This window comes from Penaeus japonicus, unplaced genomic scaffold (assembly GCF_977035675.1).
Source record: "Penaeus japonicus unplaced genomic scaffold, GWHDUDI00000001_assembly GWHDUDI00000009, whole genome shotgun sequence".
NCBI classification, from domain to species: Eukaryota; Metazoa; Arthropoda; class Malacostraca; order Decapoda; family Penaeidae; genus Penaeus; species Penaeus japonicus.
In genome coordinates this window covers 22,592,061-22,611,751 of record NW_028234411.1, presented here as the reverse complement: position 1 = coordinate 22,611,751, position 19,691 = coordinate 22,592,061, and the positions used below count along the sequence as shown (strand labels likewise).

Here is a 19,691-nt window from a genome sequence, read left to right as displayed (position 1 = left end):
CTCTCCTTCCTCCACCCATCCCCCCCACACACACACCCTCCCTCTCCAACAACCCCCTAAGGCTCCAAATACCATCACGTGACGACCAGCATCGCCATAGCACGCGGGCGACCCAGCAAGACGCAAACGCCTCGCCTCGCAATCAGTGTATTTACATTTCCGGACGGGAAGGAGTGTGTGGGGGAGATGGGGAGAAGGGGAGAAGGGGAGAAGGGGAGAAGGGGAGAAGGGGAAAGGGGGAAGAAGGAAGGAGACGGAACGGGAAGGAGAGGAAAGAACTAGGAAATATAATAATGATAATGAGATTAGGAATAGATTGGGAGAGTTTCCAGGAGGAATGGGGTGGCGGGTGACGTTGACACAGCACTGAAACAGACTTATGTACACTTACTTTTACTGGGTGTACAAGTAAGTGTACATAAGTCTGTGTGTGTGTGTGTGTGTGTGTGTGTGTGTGTGTGTGTGTGTGTGTGAGTAAAAGAGTAAGAGAGAGAGAGAGAGAGAGAGAGAGAGAGAGAGAGAGAGAGAGAGAGAGAGAGAGAGAGAGAGAGAGAGAGAGAGAGAGAGAGAGAGAGAGAGAGAGAGAGAGAGAGAGAGAGAGAGAGAGAGAGAGAGAGAGAGAGCGCCGTCAATACTCCTGCCTGATATCAGGTCGTATGACAGGTCACTCCCGAGACACTGCTTTTCTCTTTTCCCTTCCCACTTCTCCGCCTATAAAGTTAGGAGGATTGGAGAGGAAATATAAGGGGAGGGCAGGAGAGGAAAAAGAGGAAAAGAGAAAGAATAGAGAAAGAGATATAGAGGGGGAAAGGGAGAGGGAGAGAGGGAAGGAGAAAGGGGAAGAAAGGGAGAGAGAGAGAGAGAGAGAGAGAGAGAGAGAGAGAGAGAGAGAGAGAGAGAGAGAGAGAGAGAGAGAGAGAGAGAGAGAGAGAGAGAGAGAGAGAGAGAGAGAGAGAGAGAGAGAGAGAGAGAGAGGGAGAGAGAGGGAGGGAGAGAGAGGGAGAGAGGGAGTGAGAGGGAGTGAGAGGGAGAGAGGGAGAGAGGGAGAGAGGGGGAGAGAGAGGGAGATAGAGGGAGGGAGGGAGGGAGGGCGGGCGGGAGAAAGGAAGAGAGGGAGGGAGAGGAAGAAAAGAAATAAGAACGAAACCTAACAGAAAGACGGCCATTTCAAAACCGATACCGTGACCCTTTCCTCCTCAACCCCCATTCCCTTCAACCTCACCTCAATCCCTAATCCCCCCCATCAACCCCAACCCCAACTCCACCCCGCCTGCAACAACATCGAAAGCGCCGTAATTTGGCTCTCGACGTCCGTAATACCCGGCGGCCGCTCAAACAAGAGTGGTTTAAAGAGGGAGGAGAGAGGGAAAGGGGGCGGGAGGGGAAGGGGAGGGAAGAGGAAGAATAGGAGGGGGAGGGAAGAGGAAGAATAGGAGGGGGAAGGAAGAGGAAGAATGGGAGGGGGAAGGCAGAGTGAAGAGATAGGAAAGTGAAAATGAAAATGAAAAGGGAACGGGAAAGGGATAAGGGATAAGGGAAGGGGTGAGGGTAGAGAAGAATGGGAGGGGCTTTGGGAATGGAGGAGGGATAGATAGAGAAACTGGGAGCTGATGGGGAATGAAGGAAAAGAGGGGGAGGAAGAGGAAGACTAAGGGGAGAGTGGGTGGGGTGGGGGAGGGGAGGGAGGGGGAGGGACGGAGAGGAGGGGGAGGGAGGGACGGAGAGGAAGGAGGGGGAGGGACGGAGAGGAGGGAGAGGAGGGGAAAGGGTATGAGTGCTTGCAGAAACTTTGAGAGCAATACTGTGACTTCCAAAGGAGAAGTTTGACCGGTATTTCCGTCAGGGCGTGTGGGTTGGGGAGGAAGGGGGGGGGGCAAGGGTGAGGGCAGAAGGGGAAAGGGAGAGACAAAGAGAGAGTGAGAGCAAGCATACAAGGGAGGTTATAAAGGAAATAAGACGTGCGGGAAGAGGAGGGAAAGGGGGAGGAGGGGAGGAGGGGAGGAGGGGAGGAGGGAAGGAGGGAGGGAGAGGGGAGAGGCAGGGGAAGGGGAAGAGAGAGAGAGAGAGAGAGAGAGAGAGAGAGAGAGAGAGAGAGAGAGAGAGAGAGAGAGAGAGAGAGAGAGAGAGAGAGAGGAGAGAGGGAGGGAGAGAGAGAGGAGAGAGAGAGAGAGAGAGAGAGAGAGAGAGAGAGAGAGAGAGAGAGAGAGAGAGAGAGAAGAGAGAGAGAAAGGGAGAAAGAGAGAAAGGGAGAAAGAGAGAAAGAGAGAAAGGGAGAAAGAGAGCGCAGACGGCGAGATTCTGAGAGACACGAGGCGGATGACGTCAGGAGGCAGCGCGAGAGGGGAACAGAAAAGGGGTCCCTCTCCCCTAACCCCCCCCCTCCCTGCTTCCCATTCCCTAGCCCGCCCCGCACAACCGTTCTGAAGGATGGCTCGCGAGAGGGGAAGGAAACCTCACGAGGGAACTGGGGAACGAGACCACGTCAAACGCAGAAAATCGGAAATAACTGCCGGAAATACTTTATAATGATAACTGGCCCCCGCAGCGCCCCGAATTCAAAATCCGCTAAACGTATCCCTCCTTGAAAGAGCTATCGAATGTTTACACGTGGCTTTTTGACGGACCCCCATCAGGAGAAGGGTGAGAAGACAGGGGGAGGGGGATGGAAAGGGGGAGGGGGAGGAGGAGGAAGAGGAGGAGGAGCATTAAGAGAAGGAGGGGAGGGGAGGGGAAGGGGAGGAGGAAGAGATAGAGGAAGAACAGGAGGAGGAGGAGGAGGAGGAGGAGGAGGAGGAGGAGGAGGAGAATGAGGAGAGGGAGGAGGAGATGGAGAAGGAAGAGGATTAAGAGGAGGAGGAGAAAGGGAAGAAGAGGAATTAGGGATGCACGAATGAAAGGGCGTGACGGTCAGCAAAAGTTTAGGGGACACAGGGACAGAAGACGAAAGGGAAGAAAAGGGGGTGATAAAAAACAACAACAAAACAGCGATAATTAGAATTACTTTCCCTCCATCCAGCCGCACTTGGCGCACGTACCTTTCCGGGGACAACCAGGGTACGAAAGTCGTTCCTCCCGCCCTCTCTTCTACGTTCCGTCTCTTTTGCTCTCTATCTCACTCATTCCCGTCCTCTCCTTTTGCCCCCCACCCCCTTATGCTCTCCTCCTGCCTCCATCTCCCGGCTCCCCCTCCTCCTCCTCTCTTTCTCTCTCTCTCTCCTAATCAATCAATTTGTCTCTCCTCTCTCGTTCTTGCTCTCACTTTCTCTCTCTTGTATTCATCCCCGTATCCATTTTCATTCCTTTCCTTTCCGTTTCCTCTTCCTCTCCCTTTCATTTCCTTTTCCCTCTTCCCTCTCCCTTTCCTTTCTACCTCCTTCCTTCATCTTCATTCCCTCCCCCACTCGTTCCATTCCCCTTTCTCTCCCACTCTCTCCATTCCTCTCCTTCTCTTTCCAACCCTCTACCTCTCCTATCCTTCCCTTTTCTCCCCCTCCCTCTCCCTCTCCTTTCCTTCCTTTTCCTTTCCTTTCCTTTCCTTTCCTTTCCTTTCCTTTCCTCTCCTCTCCTTCTCCTCCTCCTTCTCCTCCTCTCCCTCTCATTCCCTTCCCCTCCCTCTCCTCTCTCTCTTTCCAACGCTCTACTTCTATCTCTTCCTTTCCCTCCCCTTGCCATCCTCTTTCCCTTCCATCCCCGCCCCTGCCTCTTTCTATCTCTTCCTCCCGTTCCACAGACAATATTAGCCTTCACCGCATGCACTCTCCCTCCCTCCTCGTGCCCTTTGTGTTTCCTTTGTCTTTCTCCGCCCCTTTCCCCTCCACTCTTTCTATAGTTTCCTTCCTCGCGTCTCCCCTCCATCGGTTTTCCTTTCCTTTTACTCTTTTTACCTTTCGCTTTCCGCGCTTCTATTTTTCTTTCCTCCTTTTCTCCGTCATCGGCATCGCCTGAGTGGTTCGTTCACGCTCTTTTCTATCTGCTTCCTCTTCGCTTCTCTTTCTCTTTCTCTTTGTCTTCCCCTCATTCGCGCCAACATCCTTACCATCCGTTTCTCTTGATTTACCGCTTTTCCCCCGTCCATCTATTCTGAAGGAAAGACCCTCATCCTCTTCCCCGGCCCTCCTATCCCCATATCCCTATCCCTATCCTCTAACCTCCTCCCCATCCTTTACCTTCTTCCTCCACCCCTCCTTTCTATCCCTCACTTCCTCCCCCTCCCACCCTTTCTTTCTATCCCTCACCTCCAACCCTTCCCACCCTTCTTCCTATTCCTTCATCTCCTCTCCCTCCACTCCCTCCTACCCCTACCCCTACCCCTTCCCCTCAGTCCCCTCACCCTTCTTCCTTTTGGAGCAAGTTTCTGAAGTGTTGTCCCATCAACGCTGGACAACCTTCGTTAGCGCAGGCACACCACTCTGGGTCAAAGGTCACATCGGGGTGGGGCAGGGAGGGACGTGAGGGAGGAGTAGACTGATAGGGGAGGAGAAGGGGAGAGGAGAGGGGAGGGGAGGGGAGACGGGAAATGATAGGGGAAGGGAAGGCGAGAGGAGAGGGTAGGCGAGAGAGGAAAAGATACGTGACGAGGTGAAACACGAGGGATTGGAGAAGGGATGAGATTGGGAGGGGGGGGGGGGTAAAAGACCTGATGAGGGCAAACACACTGAGGGGAAGAAGGAAGATGGATCATGAGAGGGAAATAGGGGCAAGGTAGGGAAGGCGGAGGGTAGGAGAAAAGGGGAGAAGGGGTAGGGGGTGTGAGTGAATGAGGAGAGGGACAAGGAGGCATAGCTAAGGGGAGTGTAAAGGGGGAGGGAGGGGGGGTGCGTCGAGTCCGTAATGTGCCAGTTAATGAGGGAAACACTCGGCCGCCGGAGGGAGCAAGGGAAGGTAAGGGCAGGAAGAAGGGAAGGAAAGGTGGCACCCGCCCAATAGGGCCGCCGCAGTGTCACCAGGAAGGAGGGAAGAAGGGAGGGAGGAAGAGAGGGAGGGATGGGGTAAAGGAGGGAAGGAGGGGAGGGAGGGAAGGAGGGGAGGGAGGGAAGAAGAGAGGGAGGGGAGAAGGTCAAGAGGGAGGGAAGAAGGGAAGGAGGAAAGGAAGGAGGAGGGAGGGAGGGAGGGCAGGAGGGAGAGAGGGATGGAGGCAAGAAGGGACGGAGAAGAGAAGGAGGAAGGGAAGAAGGAGGGGAGGGAGAGAGGGTGAAGAACTCGAGAGTCACGAGGGATCTGAAGCAACATACCGAGTGAAGGAGGAGAGTTGGGGAGAGCAAAAGCAACATAACGGGAGAAGGAGAAAGAGGGAGCAGGAGGTAGCTCGAGAGGGTAGAAGGAATGGTAGAGGGAAGGGGGAAGGGGGGAGGGAAGAGGAGGGGGAATGAGGGGTAAGAAGGTAACAAGCGACCACGTGGTTCCCTCTCTCCGCCGTCTCTAGTCGCAGATTAATTAAGCCGAGTTGGATAAGAAAATAAATACTGGCAGGCTCAATGACTCCACCGCCCGTTTTCTTATGTTCTTTTTCCTATCACACTTTTTCTAAATCTCCTCTTTTTCTTCTTATACCCTATATTCCATTTTCTCCTCCTCACCCACCTTATCCTTCATCATTTCGTATACTTTCTACTTCTCTTCGCCATATTCTTCTTTGTATTCCCCACTTCCTTCCTTTTCCCTTTTCCTCCTTCTCCCTTTCCCCTCTTCTTCTTCCTCCCTTTTCCCTCTACCTCCTCCTTTCTTTCCCCCTTTCCTCCTCCCATTCCGCTCTTTCTCCTCCTCTGCTTCCCCTCTTCCTATTCCACATTCTCCTCAAGTATGACAGAACCTCTTGTACTCCTGAGCCGTAAAATCGCCGCCGGGCCTTGTCAAGTGCTATGGCAAGAGAAAGGAAAGAAAAGAAGAGGGGGAGAAGAGAAAGAGACGCAGATAACGGGGGGGGGGGGGGGGGGGAGAAGATAGAGAGGATATGAACAGGAACAAATGAAAATGGAAAGAAGAAAGAAGAATAAGAGGAGGGGGCGAGGGGGACATGGAAACCAAGAGAGGCTTACGAAAGGAGGGCAAAAAGGAACAAGAAGGAGTGTAAGAAAAGGAAGGAGAAAAACTGAACAGGAATGAGAGAAGAGAAAATGGAGAGGGGAAGGAGGAAAAACGGACAAAAATAGGAGAACGAAAAGAGGAGAGACGACAGAAGATAGAGAAAAGAAACGAAAGAGACGAGAAGAAAGAGTACAGGAGAAAGGAGAGCGAGGCAAAGAAGAGGGGAGAATGATATAAGAGCAAGCAGGGGAGGCGAGGAGGGGAGGCAAGGACCTGCCAGTGGGAGGCTGAGGTCATGAATGAGGGGAGTTCACGTCATGCTCAAGCAGTGAGTCAGGGACGCGGTGAGCCATGGCAGTGAAACAAGGTAAGGCAAGATAGAGGGAAAGAGGGGAGAGAGGAGGGAAGGGAGGAAAAATTGAGGGAGTGGGGAGAGGGAGTGGAGGGAGAGGGGGGGGCAGAGAGAGGTTGGAGAGAGAGAGAGAGAGAGAGAGAGAGAGAGAGAGAGAGAGAGAGAGAGAGAGAGAGAGAGAGAGAGAGAGAGAGAGAGAGAGAGAGAGAGAGAGTAAGTGAGTAAGTGAGTAAGTAAGTGAGTGAGTGAGTGAGTGAGTGAGTGAGTGAGTGAGTGAGGTAGGGAGGGAAGGAGAGGGAGGAGGAGAAAGAGAGAGAAAAGAAAGAAAGAGATAGCAAGTGAAGGGGAGAGAAAAGAAGAAGAAGAAGAAGAAGAAGAAGAAGAAGAAGAAGGCATGTACATAGGAGTGGAGAAAGGGGAAGCCCGAAAGGAGGAAATTAAGGTCAAATCGGGTGAAGAGCGGCCAGACAAAGGGAGAAATATAACAGTGAAAAGGTATAACTTCCGCTGCATTAGATATCAAGGAAGTTGGCAGATATAAAACCGGCGGGAGGAATGGACGAGAGGAATGAATCGCGGCTAGAAGTCGAGGCAAGAAAGCAGCCACGCTAAAACGGGGATAAGAACGACACACAACCGGAAGGAAAGAAGGGAGGGGAAGGAAGGAAGGAAGGAAGGAGTGAATGGGCGAGCACTAACCTCCCCCCCCCTCCTCCCGCTCACCTCCAACAACCCGCACCCCTACACTTCCCCCCTCCCCACGACATGGCCGGCTAACTCAGGGCTCAAAAATAAAATTACGGCCATATCCGCCACGTTACCTCTTCCGACCCAGGATGCCTCACCTTTCCTTCTGCTTCTTCCTCCTCCTCCTTCCCCGCTTCCTTCCTTACTTCTTTCTTCCCTCCTGCCCTTATAATTCCTGTATATTATTTTACATTTTAACTCTACCTGTTTCTTTCTTTTTTCACTCTTTATATTTTTTTCCTCTTTCTCTTCCTCTTTTCTTTCATTTCCCCTTCTTCCATTTTGTTCCTTCCTTTTCCCCCCTATTTTAATCCCACCCGTATTCCATCCTTTCCCTCAAAGACTTTTTCCTGCTCACCATCTTCAGGAAAATGAATTATGAAAATAAAAACTAGGAAACGAGCAAAACACACCAAGAAGTTAACGCGATGCTCTTTATACTGCATGTGACCCGTTAAGAAGCAGGCTACCCTATCTCTCCTCAGGATTCTTAGCCTAACCTCCCCCTTTATAGCTTCGTCCTTTATTTATTACCAGCCCGGATAAGCCTACAGGTGTGAACAAGCTTTTGACACAGCCCATATGCGGTAATAACATCATATCATAATATCACATTATAAAAAAAAGAGATGGCTTTATCACCAGTTAACATAAATTAATAAGTTCTTTGTACCTTAGATGTTTTTTGTCTCACCTAAGAGCGTCTGGTATAGGGTGTAATGGTGAGCAGTGTATAGGATGAGAGGGTGTAGGGTGGAAGGGATCTGGCCATCAGAGCGAAATGGTCTATGTTATGAAGCTGCGTGAGGAGTCCGTGACGAAGTATGCGTAAACATCCACGAGCTACTGTGTGAATGGTGCCGTTTGGGCCATGTTATAATGCCACGAAATGACCACAGTAACACGAGAGAGGAAGGAGACGGGATGCGAGGGGAGGAGAGGGGAGGGGAGGAGAGGGGAGGGGAAGGATGAGAAGGGAGAGGGAGGGGAAACCAGAGCATAGAAGTACAGAAAGCGAGACTCAACTTCAAGGAAGCAAGGAGCCACACATACACACAGCATCGGGGTGTGGTAGTTAGGTGGGGTTGGGTGGGGTGGAGTTAGGGGCCAGGGGTGGAGGTGGGTAGGGGAGCGTGTGGGGGGGAGGAGGAGGAGGAGGAGGAGCGGGCGCTGTGAGAGGACACCGCACACATAAACACGAAGGCGAACAGTTTACCCTCTGGTGGAGTGGACAGCCCTACTTCTGGGTGCGTCAAGTGGCACACTGGACTCGTAGTTGAACATAGTCGTTCTTAGCGCTCGAAACAAGTGCCACAAAACGTAAAAAAGAGAACGTGTAGCAAAAGACTGTCACATGGGATGCCTGTAGTAAGCTTAGCCATGACCAATGGAACATGACCTTTTAGCGACAGTCATGATAAAATACATGTTCATAAAAACAAACATCGACGAGAGAGATAGCTGAGCTGGGAATAACTCTTAAGGTCGGAGGGCAGGGAGAGGAGAGAGGGGGGAGTGGGGGGGAGGTGGGGGAGAGGAGAGGGGGTGGTGAGGGAGAGATGGGGGAGAGGAGAGAGGGAGGGGAGGTGGGGGGGAAGAAAGGGCGAGGGGGGAGGTGACCCAAGGAGGGGAAAAGGGTACCAGGAGGTTGAGCTGGTATGTTGGTGGGAGAGGGAGAGGAAAGGAGCCTGAGGGGAGGGGGGGGGAGGGCATAAGGGAGATGTGAAAGGGGAAGAAGGAAAGGGAGTAGGGGCAGATGGGAAAGGAGAAAGAAGGGAAGAGGAAAGAGGGGAAACGGGGAAATCAACCCTCTTCTACCCACCATTTATGAGGACCCGTCAGAAGGTGTGTGGTTTAGATGTATCCTAAAGAAGCGGCGGTCCCTTGTGCCTTACGTTGGCGTCATGTACTCTTCGACATTTGAAGTACTTGAGGAATAAGGTCAGTGTATTCATCGACGAAGAGGAACAAAGTGTTCTTGGCGAAACAATGCGAGAGAGAGAGGGGAGAAAAAAGGAGGGAAGGGGAGGTAGAGAGGGAGGGCGAGGGAGAGGGAGAGGGAGAGGGAGAGGGAGAGGGAGAGGGCGAGGGAGGGAGAGGGGAAGAGGGAGTGAGAGGGAGAGGTGAATATGGAGTGAGAGGGAAAGGGGGGAGAGGGAGGGAGGGAGAGGGAGGGAGAGGGGGGGGGAGAGGGAGGGGAGGAGAGGGAGATGGAGGGGAAGGGAGAAGGAGAGGAGAGGGAAAGAAGGGGAGAGATAAAGATAAGGATAAGCCAGATTTGCAGAGCAGATGCCTAGCCGGGCTTATATGCACTAAGGCGAGGTCGCCAGAGAGGGGGGGGGGGGGGGGGAGGGAGGGAGGGAGGGAGGGAGGGAGGGAGGGAGGGAGGGGGGAGGGAGGGAGAGAGAGAGAGAGAGAGAGAGAGAGAGAGAGAGAGAGAGAGAGAGAGAGAGAGAGAGAGAGAGAGAGAGAGAGAGAGAGAGAGAGAGAGAGAGAGAGAGAGGGAGAGAGAGAATGAGGGAAGGGGAGAGAGAGAATGAGGGAAGGGGAGAGAGAGAATGAGGGAGGGAGAGAGAGAGAATGAGAGAGGGAGAGAGAGAGAATGAGAGAGGGAGAGATAGTGAATGAGAGAGGGAGAGATAGTGAATGAGAGAGAGAGAGACAGAGCGAGTGAGATAGAGAGGGCAAGAGGGAGACAGAGAAAAAGCGTGAGGAGAAGATATAAATTTTCACACGCATCGCCGTAACTTGTGGCGGAACCAACCCTGAGACATCCAGACTCACCCCCTCCCGCCTACCCCCTGCCCCCTATTCACCCCCTCCCTCATCAGTGACGTCATGCCTTCATTCCCTGGAAGCTGCAACGTGTCCTTAAGCGATGCTACTCTACCGTCACGGACACAACCCTGTTCGGCTGCTTCTGGAGGCTACGTCCATTACTACTTGATGACGCCGCTTCTCTGACAAGGCGCTTCGACACAATACGCGCGCAATGAACACTCCCGGCATTGCAAAACGACAGTGCACGCCAGCCGTTGTGCGTTGAGCACCCTGGGAACATTCAGGGCGTCACATAATACTCCCGGGGTTGAATGGGCATCGTCTACACGGTGTCAGACTCGCGGCCTTGGCTATGACACTCTCGGCGGGGCGGGCGGGCGGCGTCGACAGCTCTGCGTACACGACAGTACGCGAATGGACACAACCATGTCTTTATATTTTCTTCTTTTTCATATCTTCTGTCTTGGTTTCTTCGTTTTTTCTCCGTCCTTGCCTCTCTCAATCCTCCCCCCCTTCTCTCTCTCTCTCTCTCTCTCTCTCTCTCTCTCTCTCTCTCTCTCTCTCTCTCTCTCTCTCTCCCTCTCCCTCTCTCTTTCATCTCGACCTTCCAAGTTATAATGATCATTTTCGCGCCAGCTAACAAACCCTGTATCCCCCCCCCCCCATTTCTTCCTTCTCTTTTTTTTTTTCTCTTTCCTTACAATTCCTGCATGCGCTCTTCATTCCCTTTCCCCCTCTATCTCTCTCCCTCACTCACTCGCCCCTTCGTCCTTGCCATTCTCCCTCTTTTACATCACCCACCTTTAGCCCACCAATAGGTTCTCTACCCCCCTCCCCTCCCTGTCTCCTATCGCTCTCCTCCATATTTCCTTGGCCTTTACGCCCCCTTCCCATCCCCAACCCACCCCCAACCCTCTCCCCCCAATCTCCTCTCCTTTTCCCTCACTTCCTGTGCCCCCTCCCACATCTTATGCATTATTCACTTCCACGTGAACAACGCAAGCAGACCACGACTAATGCATCGCCAGGAACACAAGTGGGGTGCGGAGGGGCGGCGACGGTCACAGTACCCGGTGATTGTGCGAGGAAAAGGGAATAGTAATGTCGGAGCCGTATGTGAAGCGAGGGAAAGGGGGGGTAAGAGGGGGCGAGGGAAGGGGGGAAGAGGGGAAGAGGGGGGTGGGGGTAAGAGGGGGGGCGAGGGAAGGGGGGGAGGGGGGCGAGGGAAGGGGGGGAGGGAGGAAGAGGGAAGGGAGGGAGGGAAGAAGCGGAGTGGGGGTAAGAGGGGGGCGAGGGAAGGGGAGGAGAGAGAAAGAGAGAAAGAGGAAAAGAGGGAAAGGGGGAAAGAGGGAGAGAGAGAGGGAGAGAGAGAGAGAGAGAGAGAGAGAGAGAGAGAGAGAGAGAGAGAGAGAGAGAGAGAGAGAGAGAGAGAGAGAGAGAGAGAGAGAGAGAGAGAGAGAGAGAGAGAGAGAGAGAGAGAGAGAGAGAGAGAGAGAGAGAGAGAGAGAGGAGAGAGGAGAGAGAGAGAGAGAGAGAGAGAGAGAGAGAGAGAGAGAGAGAGAGAGAGAGAGAGAACTAAGACCGTCGACGTCTCATCTCCCAGTGCAATCTCTGGCCTCGCCTGCACCCAGCCGTCGCAAACATCACGCCCTCGCCCTCGTCCGCCCACACACCCACGCCCACCAACACTTTCTCGTTCAGCATCGCCGTGGCTAGCAGTTCACTAGCAGTTCACTAGCACGCTACCTCAATGGAAACTGTGCCCTACATTCCCCGCACGCGTAAATGGGAGTCCTAGCTTACCACGAAAGCTTTTATTTACATACATCACCATTAATCCATGACGTACATGCATTCTATAAACGGCATATACACAGATATGCACTTAGCACACACACACAGAAGCCCCTGCTATGCGAATTTAAATGGTCAAATACGAAACAGAATTGTACAAAATGCTGTAGGATATTTATCCGATTTTTCCTTTTTATGGAAATTAGTCTACTCGGCGTTCCTGAGTTACATTTGCGTTTGAATAGGAGAGGGGGTTTAGATCAAACACGCAAGAGCCAACACGCACTCACGCAGATAAAGACAGACACATTCAGACAGACAGACAGACACCGAGCAACACAAGGAAAATCACCCAGCCAAACCCAATTTGCTCTCGTATTGCTTTCCATCGAGGTCGGTGAAGAGGAGGGGGGGGCGAGAGTGAGGGAGGGAAGGGGCATCTCTACGTCAGCATACCCAAGGGACTACCTCGGAGCCCGACGGTGACATCAGCAAAATCTCTAACACATCCTCCCCCCTCCCCCCTGGCCTCTAGCCCCTCCCCCTCGCCGCAACATTTACCAATTATGGGAGGGAAATAAGATTGAGTAACAGAGGAGAGATAGGTTTCGAAAAATTATAGCGAAGAAGGTACGGATATGAGATGTAAATACCGAAGAGTAAAAAGGGCACATATATAAATTGAATGGGAACGGAACCAATAGAAAAAAAATCGCATAGATAAAATGTAAACATTAACATTTCACGACTACAAAACAAAACGCCATGCGGAGAAAATCAATTCCTCCGTCCTCAAAATGGGAACAAAATGGAAAATTTAGAAGAAAAATTGACCGCGTCACAGAAAGGCAAGATGCAACCAGAAAATTCGGAAAACATTTTTCCTTCTTCCGGGAACGCTCGAGCAAAAAAAGGAAGAAAAAGAATAGAGACCTGCCAAACAAAACAACAACAATGCAAACAGGCAAGCCAAGAAAGCCATAGAGCAAAGCAGAGCTATCAATCATGCAGGCCTGCAAGCAAACAGGCATCCAGGAGCAAGACAGATGACGGACGGTGGTAGATCCTCGGGATGCTGTGCACTGAATATATTGTTTCCGTTCGAGGGTGTTTGGCATTGCGTGCTGTTCATGTTGCATGTTAGCTTTATATTGCATGTAGTGCTGTTGTTATTGTTTGTGGGTTGTTGCTGCCCTTGTCACTAGATGCTGTAGACTGAATCCATTGCGGGATTTGAGGATGCAATGCTGTTACAGGCCATACTGTTAAGGGCGATGGATGTTGCATCTTGATATTGAACGCTTGGCAGTGAATAATGAATCTTTCAAGTTGTTATTAAGCGAATATGAAGATGTTGTTTGTGGAATTTCGGAAGACGAGGATGGCATTGCTAATGATGAAGATGTTCAAGATAAAGTGGACACGAATAATGGAATATATTTTGATTATTTCCTTTTTTCATCCGAATGGCAGTAAGATCCGAGGAGAAAATGCAGCCAACAAGGAAAAAGGCAAATTTCAAACAGGTACAGGAACGAATAAGGAAGAATAATAGTGAGGAAAAATAAAATATTGGAAAAGAACCAGAGAAAAAGAAATGGACGATCGTTTGCGAAAGATAATCAAAGACAAAAAAGGGGGAGGGGAGCAGATCACTGAGCAAGAAAGAGAAAAAGAAAGCAAAGGAAAATAATAAACAGCAATAGCAAGCGAGAAGAAAAGAAACGCCGCATGAAACAAAAACATAATAAAACAAAACAAAACAAAAAAGGTATTAAAAAACAACGAAACAAAACAGAAAAAAGAGATTAGCCAGAAAAGGGCAAGCATATGAAAGGACAACGAGTACGGCCGCTCGGAACATGCAAATGGGAGGCAAGGCGAGGCGCGTGGATGTACGTCTCGTCTATGAGGTTAAAGGGGCGGGAGGGAGGCAAAGGTGAGGTGTGAGAGGCGTGAGGACGGACCCTTCATCTTGCAAAGGTTAAGTGTGAGGGGCGTGGAGGGAAGGGCAAAGAAAAGGGGAAGCAGGGAGAGGGAGAGGGAGAGGGAGAGGGATAGGGAGAGGGAGAGGGAGAAGGCGAGAGGGAGGGAGGGAGGGAGAGATGGGGAGGGAGGGAGGGAGAGAGAGAGAGAGAGAGAGAGAGAGAGAGAGAGAGAGAGAGAGAGAGAGAGAGAGAGAGAGAGAGAGAGAGAGAGAGAGAGAGAGAGAGAGAGAGAGAGAGAGAGAGAAAGGATTGGAGGATAAAAGCAAAGTTACTGAATATGTAACACTACACACTATGCGCATATATCTATGAAGGATCATACATGTAACTAAACGCATATACAGCGACTGTAAGTGAGTGAGTGAGTGAGAGAGTGAGAATGATAGTGAAGTGGGAGTTAGAGTGGGTGAGTGAAGAAAGCGAGAAACACGAGAAAAGAATAATAAAAAAATGACTTAGGCGTCGAACGAAGGCAAGCCCCAACAGAGCCAACAGGAGACAAAGAAGACCTGTAAAACAACGGGAACACTCCCTCCTCACCGAAGTAAGGCAAAAGGAGGGTAACATCAGGCGCAGAGAGATGCAAACTGTGCCCTCTTCTCCTCTCTGCTTCCCTCTTCTGTTCTCTCCTTCAACTTCTTTCTCCTCTCTACTCTCTCCCTCCCTCCCTCCTCGTCTCTCCTCCCTCTCCCTCCTCTTCTCTCTCTCCCTCTCCCTCCCTCTCCCTCCTCTTCTCTCTCTCCCTCTCCCTCCTCTTCTCTCTCTCCCTCTCCCTCCTCGTCTCTCCCTCCCTCCCTCCTCGTCTCTCCCTCCCTCCCTCCTCGTCTCTCCTCCCTCTCCCTCCTCTTCTCTCTCTCTCCCTCTCCCGCCTCCTTCCCTCCCTCCCTCCCTCCTCTCCCTCCCTCCTCCTCTCCCTCCCTCCTCTCCTGTAAAGTTACCAGATCATCCTGCATGACCACTCATGACCCGGGCGCCTTATAACACCTCACAATGGCGTCTTTATCCACCGGCAGGCAGGCAGGCAAGGCTCGTATCGTCAGCTCGGCCGTTGCCTTCCCACTTTTTCATCCATGTAACACTCCAATGCATGTCTTTTATGTGATTAGATCTCCTTTTCTTTACACGCAATCCTCAAGTCCTTTCTTTCACTTAGGATCATGCTGTTCTCCTTCCTTCCTGCCTCCCTCCTCTCCCTCGCTCAGTTCCTTTGAACCGTAACGGGATTTCACGTTGGAAACTACGTTCATTTCTTTCTTCTTTAATAGTCGGCTGTGAAAGAACACCGGCTGGGTAGTCTAACGCAAACACAACATTAAGGAAATGAAGAAGGAGACGGAAAAAGAGGAGGAGGAGGAGGAGGAGGAGGAGGAGGAAGAGGAGGAGGAGGAGGAGGAGGAGGAGGAGGAGGAGGAGGAGGAGGAGGAGGAGGAGGAGGAGGAGGAGGGGAGGGAGGGGGGAGGAGGAGGGGGGAGGAGGGGGGGGGAGGAGGGGGAGGGGGGAGGAGGGGGGAGGAGGAGGAGGAGGGAGGAGGAGGAGGAGGAGGAGGAGGAGTAGGAGGGGGAGGAGGAGGAGGGGGGGGAGAGGAGGAGGAGGAGGAGGAGGAGGAGGAGGAGGAGGAGGAGGAGGAGAAGGAGGAAGAGCAGCAGGAGGAGGGAGGGGGAGAAGGTAATGGCGCGAAAAAAACGCCATAGAGACGTACGGCGAAGTAATGTTACTACTACTACTACTACTACTACTAATAATAATAATAATAAAAGGACCACTTTTCCTCCTCCTACTACTACTACCACTGCTAATAATAATAATGATAATAATGATAATAATAATAATAATAATAATAATAATAATAATAATAATGATGACACCACTTTTCGTAGTACTAAAGCAAGTAATCTACCCGTCCTCTTCTCGGCTGTACACAACACTTTTAACCAACTGCAGTTATGCGAGATCTAGACTGAGAGAGAAGGAAAAATCACTTGCAATTTCTTCGCTCACACGGCATGGCAAGGAAGCCCACGATACCAAGCAATCACGCACGCTAAATCACAAGAAATAAATTATATATATATATATATATATATGTTAACAATTAAAAAACACGACAAGATGCCTTCTAACAAGATGTAATGACGTGTTCACATAATAAAAATACGACCAATCAAACAACAGTAATATAATAAAATAAAAGTGAATAAATAAAAAGCCCAATTACAAGGTATTAAAAGCCACAAATGGAAATATGCTCCGTCATTATCTGCTGTCAACCGAGATCGATTTAAATGGCGAGTAAATGCTTATTCACGGCGAAGGAGAGAGACGACACGAACGACTGAGCCACGAACTCCCTTCTTCGCCTGCAACATGAGCCATTGCTGCTGCAACGGATCTCGTGCGTGACGGGCTGGGAAATGGGAGGAAAGAGAGGGAGGAAGGGGAGTAGGGGGGAAGGGGAGTAGGGGGAAAGGGTGGAAGGGAGAATGTGAGGGGAGGGGAGGGGAGGGGAATGGGAGGAAGGGGATAGGAATGATAAAGTAAGAGTACGGGGGGAGGGGGTGAAGAGGGTGAAGGGAGAGAGGCACAACAGAGGAGAAGAAAGACTGAGATGTGGGAAGTAAAGAAGGGAAGTGGGAGAGATGAGAAAAGGGGAGGGGGGCATGAAGGGAAAGAACGGGAATGGAGAGGAAGGGATGGAAGATGAGGTTTGAGAAATGGAAATAGAAAGATTGGGGAGAGAAGGTACATGAAAGTATGAGAGAGAAAGGTATTAAAAATGAGACTGATAAGAAAAAAAGAGAAAGAATAAGGAGGGAAGATGAAGACAGATGATCCGCTGTGACGACCCCTAGAATGGGAAAAGCCGCAAAAAAAAACGAAGATGAAATAAGGTACGGAGAGGAGAGAGGAGGGAGAGAAAGAGAGAAAGAGAAAGAGAAAGAGAGAGAGAGCGAAAGAGAAAGAGAGAAAGAGAGAGAGAGAGAGAGAGAGAGAGAGAGAGAGAGAGAGAGAGAGAGAGAGAGAGAGAAAGAGAAACAGGAGAGAGAGAGAGAAACGAGAGAGAGAGAGAGAGCGAAAGAGCGAAAGAGTGAGAGAGCGAGGGCGAAAGAGAGAGAGAGAGAAAGCGAGGGAGAGAGAGAGAGAGAGAGAGAGAGAGAGAGAGAGAGAGAGAGAGAGAGAGAGAGAGAGAGGGAGGAAGAGAGAAAGAGAGAGAGAGAGAAAGAGAGAGAGAGAGACGAAAGAGAGAAAGAGAGAAAGAGAGAAAGAGAGAGAGAGAGAGAGAGAGAGAGAGAGAGAGAGAGAGAGAGAGAGAGAGAGAGAGAGAGAGAGAGAGAGAGAGAGAGAGAGAGAGAGAGAGAGAGAGAGAGAGAGAGAGAGAGAGGGGGGGGGATGGTTAATTAATATGAGAACACAAATGTATATCCTGTTTGTATAGGTGACGGAAGTGTGGTGTGGACAGCGTAGTCAAACCAAGAGGCGGTGTATGGTAAGTGCATGGGGAAAGAGGAAACGGGAGGGGGGGGAAGGGGGTGACCAGACACACCCAACATGGCCTACCGGCACAGCCACGCGAGCTAGGCCAGACGAGGCAAGCTGTCAAAACAACCATCTTTCCGCGCGGAAAACCATCGACTCGATCTCACATCAAGCACATTCTACAAATACCATAAAGCCACATGACGCCTGCGCCTCCCCATCTATACCAATCCATAACAAAAAGAAATTCTGGCGTTACACAACACAATAGGAAGACAGCGTTGTGTGTTGTCCACAGCCAGTACTCTTAACTGCTGAGGGAGGTTGTTTGGGCTCCCCGCCGTCCCGATCAATGGTGAGGGGAGGCAGGGGGAGAGGGGAGAGGGGCTAGGGCCAGGGCAGGGGGGAAGAGGCAGGCTGGAACATGTGCTCCAACAGAATTCCAATATCTAACAATCGCTTCAGTATCGCTCTGGTATCAAAAGGGAAGCTAACATCGTATGGTGTACCTGCGCGATGAGGGGAACTCATGTCAACAAATCTACGTACCATAATTCATAAAGGACAAGACACGAACTCAATGGCTGAAAAAGCTATTACAGCGTTTGTTTTCAATTGATTTTTTCTTATTATTCTACTTATGTTTTGTTTTGTCAAACAGAAACAAAAGTGGGTAGGCCTACCTGTGCCGAGGTGCAGGTGGGAGGTGCTACTGACTAGCGTGCCGAGGACAATCTTGCAGACGACGATGATCTCCGGACATAACCCCGGACTCCCAGCTGATCACACCTTCCCTTTAATATATTCTGCTTCATCCCAAAACTAACACGTGCACACAAATATTAAGGACAAAAACGCCCAAGGACCACGAATACAAGCGTCACATCCACTGTTTTCCGAAGGATATCTGCTGGATCACTGGCTAATACCGTCGACAGGGTTATTACTCAGTGTGGAGGGACGCAGCCGCGCGCTCGACACCTCACCTCGCTCACTCCACTAGCGCCACTGATGCACTTGATGTTTCGCACAGATGTGGGCGCATGGCTGCCACCTCTCGCCAGATACACGCGCTCTCGCACACTTGTTTCATACTCCATTAATACAAAGAAATTTCCCTTCTCGATGGCTGTTGATCTCTGTGTAAACTACAGGAAATGTGCCACCTACTGGCACGATCACTATGGGTATTGGCAGCGCGATATATAGAAAAATTACAAAGTAATACTGGAAATTGCAAGACGACTGTATTCCACCCCAAGGGAAACCCGGAGCAAACATTGAAGTTTCGCTCTTTGTTGTGAAAGGGTATATTGGTGTTTGACTTAGACAAAAAGTGTTACTTATCCGATTAAGTGAAGAAAACAACAACCAGAAAGAAGAAAATAAGGAAATAACAACCCCTTGCCGACAGGGCGTAGAAACAACACGAGGCCAGAGCAGACGGAGGTCGACTCGAATTCGCACAAGAAGGAGCACCCAGTGATGGATCTGTGTCACCGCCTGTTATCAGAGACCGCCCGGCCACCGCCGCTAAATGGACACATGGAAAGGAGACGGAGCAATTTACTTTGGGCTGTTATCTTATTATTGAATCGTGTAACAAAAGTACGATCCGGAGGGGAAGGGGAATAGGTCGGTGTATTACACGCGCCGACAATTAGGCACGTCACTATAGTCAGTTAAAAGAACCAGATGGTGGAGGGGGAGGGGCTTTGTTTGTCTTACGGGGGTCGTTTGCTGAGCTGCTGAGGGGGATTTGTCCTCGATTGACCGAGCGTGTGAGCGTGAATGAAGAGTCCTCCGCCTTGAAAACTAATGACAACGACAGGGCACAAAAACAGACAGGACTTTAAGCTAGCAACGAGCCATAGACGGTCACGTTCATCTCTACGTAGCGCTCTAACACTCCATACTCCAGCCCGCTTGACCTTTTTTATAATACCAAATTACGTCCCAACATGAATACTTGCATGCACACCGTGACGCATATCACAAGGCCGGGGTAGAACATCAGTCAAAAGATATTTTTCTTTGTCTATGACTTAACTCTCGCATGAAAGCAACACTCCCAACCGCTCCTTCGGCTTGGCTATCGATTCCCTGCAAGCTCACGTGCGAATCGCCGCACTCATCACTCCATTATCTACAAATGAACGCCTAATCTTCGGTAAGGCTTAGAGCAAGGCTAGCTTAAAGTTTCCACAGTGGAATTACCGAATCGTAAAGTTCGCGGAATTTGAACGAGACCGGCGACGACTTTGCCTGCTCGGCCCGATCCTTGCAGCGAGGCGGCATTTCATAGCCATGGGTACAACCCCCACCTTCTGACCACCATCTGCCATTCTATATACGTCGTCAGCTACTACGCCTGTATAACTGTCTTTTTGAGAGAATTCACAGAGCGACATCCATATCTATTCAATCCCCATGATAAATAAAAAAAGACATTGAACAAAGTAAAAGCTGACCCAGTATAGAAACTTTGCCGCGACCCCCCTGCGCGCATTTTGCATAAAAATGAACGAGAA

General features: G+C 50.7%; 1 protein-coding gene across 6 annotated transcripts in view; it reads right to left on the bottom strand.

Annotated features, from left to right (window-relative positions):
• Nucleotides 1-19,691, bottom strand: part of gukh (NHS actin remodeling regulator GUK-holder) — a 324,111-nt gene that overhangs the window by 85,480 nt on the left and 218,940 nt on the right. The window lies entirely within an intron of this gene.